The sequence below is a fragment of the Phalaenopsis equestris genome, unplaced genomic scaffold (assembly GCF_001263595.1).
Source record: "Phalaenopsis equestris unplaced genomic scaffold, ASM126359v1 Scaffold232969, whole genome shotgun sequence".
NCBI classification, from domain to species: Eukaryota; Viridiplantae; Streptophyta; class Magnoliopsida; order Asparagales; family Orchidaceae; genus Phalaenopsis; species Phalaenopsis equestris.
In genome coordinates this window covers 19,555-24,243 of record NW_018250926.1, presented here as the reverse complement: position 1 = coordinate 24,243, position 4,689 = coordinate 19,555, and positions in this window count along the sequence as shown.

Here is a 4,689-nt window from a genome sequence, read left to right as displayed (position 1 = left end):
TTAGTTAGGGCTTACATTCGTGTGAAATGATCACACAAAAAGCCTGGAAGATGTGAGGATTTAGGTCGTGACAAATGACAACCTTGGAATCCTAAGACAAGTTAGGGCTTATATTGTATAACATGACTGTACAAAGGCCTAAAGATAAGATCAAGATTTATGTTGCATAAGCAAGCAATTTCGAGGTCCTATGGCTTTGTTGTTTATATCTAAGGAAGGTAGATTGGTTTAGCTAGGGAAGACAAGTTCTGCTCATGAAGATGGTCGTGCTGCCTACCATGCTAGCTCCAAGCTCCTTGTCGCGACGAGTTTAAGTTTTCTAATGTGTCAAGTTATGATTTCAGATCAGGTGGCCCTATGGTTGAAGTCCTTTAAATTTTATGGGGGCATATTAAAGTTGATTAGAGCGACACCGGTTAGGATTCTACGGTTCCCTCGATCCGACACCACTATTTTCTATTGGATTCACTTAGTCCAAATGAATTTACTAAACTCAACTTTAATGAGTCCCATAATTTCATTTAGATCGTGGGAAGCCTCATTAGCAACCGTAGGTTACCTCCTCCGAGGAATTCCCGATCATTCGATAGAGATGCCTTAATTTAGTTGGAGTTGTAGTTTTGTGTGATATTTGTGATTAAATTTTGAGTTATTTTATATTTTGAATGTTGTGGGGGTGAATTTTATCTTGGTTGATTATAGTTTTGGTTTTGGTTTTGGTTTTGTGGCTATCCTAATAGTTTTAGTTTTCATGCAGGCTGACATCGTTATTTAGCATGCTAATTTGCATGTATAAAAATACAGTATGAAAGTACAAGAAAGACGATGCTGAAAACTGTAAAAGCGTACCTGGTGAGTCTTCTCGTTCCACCACCTGAAACTCAAGGCATGTTAAGGCAGTTTATATGAAACAGGGAAGTAAAATTTTGACAACCTATCTAACCCTAGGTCATATCTTGGTGGGTCCTTAGGAGTTTAATTAAGGATGATATTGCCAAGCAAACTATATTAAGTTTAGTAGATTTCTGAGGTATCCAACAGATCTAGAGAAAAAAGCAGGTCCGTGCTATTCTATCGCTGCCTAGTGGAAAATCCCGAGTTCTTTTAAACTTATTATGTTGCTTGATAATTCATCCTGTGAACACCCGAATGCTCAATGAACATTGATGTATCAATTATCCCTAAGAATAATGTAATTATTTTCTGTAATTTAATTTTGAAGATTATGTGGGTGAAGACCCTTAAAGAGGCAAGTTAGTGTTATTGAAACACCTAACCAAATTTTGGTCCTCATTGGGCTTGTAGTGTTTGAAAGATGTTCTAATTTACTTTTCCAATCCTCATTTAAATGAAACTTGATTTAGCCTACATCACAACTAAACCCTTAAGACCTAGGTGAGTGTCTTAGTTAGTTTTGAAAGGTTAAGCTTTCGGTGGTCATGATTAATGATTTGAATTTTATTTGAAAATCAAAATATGGGTATTAAATTAATTAATTATTGACTTCAAAAGCCATACCCCTAAGTCGTGGGTTCATTTTATTTTAATAAAATTCCAAATTTTAATAGTTTAGAAATTTATAACTTATCTTTTCAATTAGGAAAGTGAGGTTGATTTCTACCAATTAACCCCTTGTGTTTCAAACATCCAAATAAACTGATTAAGACCTTGAATTAAGCCTAAATGTTAATTAAGGCTAAATTTTCAAAATTACACATTTGCCCCTAAGGCCCTAAAACTTCATAATTTGTCAAATTCAATCCAAATGACTTTGAAATTTTTATCCTACCTCATTCATGGGTCAATTAAGACATCAGAGGAGAAAACGTGATTTTACAAAATTTAATTTAATTTATATAATTATTTTCATGTAAAAATAAGATTTTTCAAAGAAAATTTCTAAATTGACCAAGGTAAATCCTAATCCTTTGAAATTTTTACTGGAGGTAGACCTAGATTAGAGAAACCGTTGGACCAAATTTTATGATTTTTTGAATTTTATCTGAATTTTGAGAATTATTTTAAGTTCTGGGGTATTTATTAAATATAAAATATTTTAAATGGGTAAAATTATGTTTTATGTTTTTGAGAAATCTTCCCAAGGTCAGATAACTCAAAAAAAAATGTTATATTTTTCTGAGTTTTATTTGATTTATTTGAATAATTTTTAGTGAAAACCCATTTTGGCCGTTAAAAATTATTTTTAAGCCTTAAAATTTACTTTAAAAATTATTTTTAAGCTTTAAAAATCAATATATTTTTTAAAAAATCAGGAAAAATATTTTAATTGTTTCTAAGTGCTTAGGAAGCAATTTACAACATTTCCATGAATTTTATTATTTTTATGATTTTTATGGATTTTTAATTATTTAAGTATTTAAAATAGGCTAAAAATGAAGTTTTATTTTAAATATCATTTTATTTTAGAAAATACCACTGATAAAAGAGAACTAAAAAAAAGTTTTATAATTTTTTAAGTTTTATTTTAATTATTAAAAATCATTTTAGTGCTTAAAATATTGTTTATCTTTAAAAATCAACTTAAGTTGCCAAATGAACTCAAGATTCTTGGAATTTTTATGGTGAGTTTTTTGGATCCTAAAAAATAGTGGAGATCAAAAATCAAGTCATTTTGTTGTTTTCATTTCTCAAAATTAATTATTTGAGTGATTTAGGGTTTGTCAAGATTTGGTGTATTTTGAATGACTTGACTTATAAGAAATTTTTCTAATGGCTCTCTGGACATAATAAACATTTCAAAATTTTCTTGGATTTTCTTAAGTAATATGCTAATTTCCATGATTATTTTAAGCAAATAATGCACATAAATTTGGAAAATATGATTCTCTGTCTAGGGACCTCTTCAGACTTTGAAAAAATTAAGAAATGTTCCTTAAGACAGGGGCAACAACATGCTAAAATTTTAAGCCATAGACAAGTCAAGATGATGTGTCAATATGCATGGAGAATCAAATAATTCCAGATAGTATTGAATTAATTAAAAATATTTTATGCATCAAATGGGCTTGAAAGTATTTCCACATTGTTTTCCTCTGTTCACTGAGCAAATGGGTATTTTTATTGTTTTCTAATTTTTTAAATCCATATTTATCTATTTAAAATCGCAGCACCACATCAACCTACGACGGCTCCAAAGCTCCATGCGGCGAGCTCCTATTTGACGTCGTCGTTCACCTCAAAGTTGACTCAGCCTGCGGTTTATGTTCCAAAGCGCTGTCTGACTTCATCTCGACTGTCCATATGATACACGCTTGATCGGACGGCCCTCCGTCATCGTCCCTGATAGCATAACCCGAGAACCGTCCATCTTCTAGCCTTAAGATCTCTCTCATTTCTTAACCAAATTGGATGATTTTTTTTAAAACGTTCGTCTAGACTGGAGGAACATATCCATACGGTTATGATGCCATGAAATCAACTCAAAACAAATGAAGAGTTCAAATAGGCTCGGGAGGAAGAGAATTTTTATACCTTTACACTGAGAAGTGAAGCTTCGATCAGAGAGTCTTGGCACGTTCGTTGTGATCCAAACAGGCTAGGGATTGAGTCTCTGGTCTTGGTGTAAGTACTAGGTATGATTTTGATCGCGGCTGGATTTGGTTCTTGGTCTAGAGCTATGGTAGAGGCTCTGTGAGAGGGGAATTTGATGGGGCTTAAGCTTCTCTTACTGTTGTGAAGGTGTGGGTGAAGTTAGTTTGAGTTTGGTGGACTGTGGAGGTGTATTGGGCTCTGCCCTGGTTTCTCGCAAGATTTCGAGCTCAAAATTGAACTCCGACAGTGGCAATTGGTGAGGGAAAACAGTTGGAATACACTGAGCTAGTTAGAATGCACTGAGGGGATCTTAGGAAAGCTCTATGGTCAATTTGGAGAGGTCTCTCAAAGAAATTTTCAACACCCCTTCCCATCGCCGTGGGACGTGCTTTTTATAAAAATGGTTAAGGGGTGGTTGTTATGGCAAATTAGGGGGTGCATTGTGTTGCTTAGGTGGAGGCCAGAGGAGCTCTACAACTTAATTTGGCGAGCTGGCCTCTAAGTTTGATTTGGGTGAAGTTCCATGGGGGTGGCTCTTGGTTTTGAGCACCTCCAACGACTAGGTCGGGCAGGGGGAGGTGGCTATGTGCTCAGGGCATCCAGGGGAATATGTCAAAGCAATTTAATGCAATGGGGTTTAGTTTTGGTAAGGGTATCTTAAGCATGAGTATTTTTAGAAATAAGATCCCTTAATTTGGGGGAATTTTAGTCCATGGCTCATCTAGCTTGGGTTAGACGGGTTTTGGCTCAGTCTTAGGGTCTAACCAATGGCTGAGGTGGAGTTAATTTGATGATTTTGGAGTAGTTATGCCATCTTTAACGCATGGGTTCAATGTGGGTCAAACTAATCAAAGCTTGGGTTTCGGCTAGGTTATCCATGTCAATTGACACAATTTTTTGATCAAAATTATGTAGATGATTGTTATGAAGATTTTTGGTGAAGGGTTGAAGTGATTTTGAGTTCAATTGGTAGGTCGATTTGAGGGATTTTTGAAGTTTGGCCAATTTGGGCATGTTGGGTTAGACATGGGTCTAGGTTGAGCTAGCCTTGGGCTAAGTTTAAATTGAATGGTTTAAATGATCAACATGGTTTAAATGATCAAGAGAGATTTTTTGAAGATTTTTCATGAGGGGATG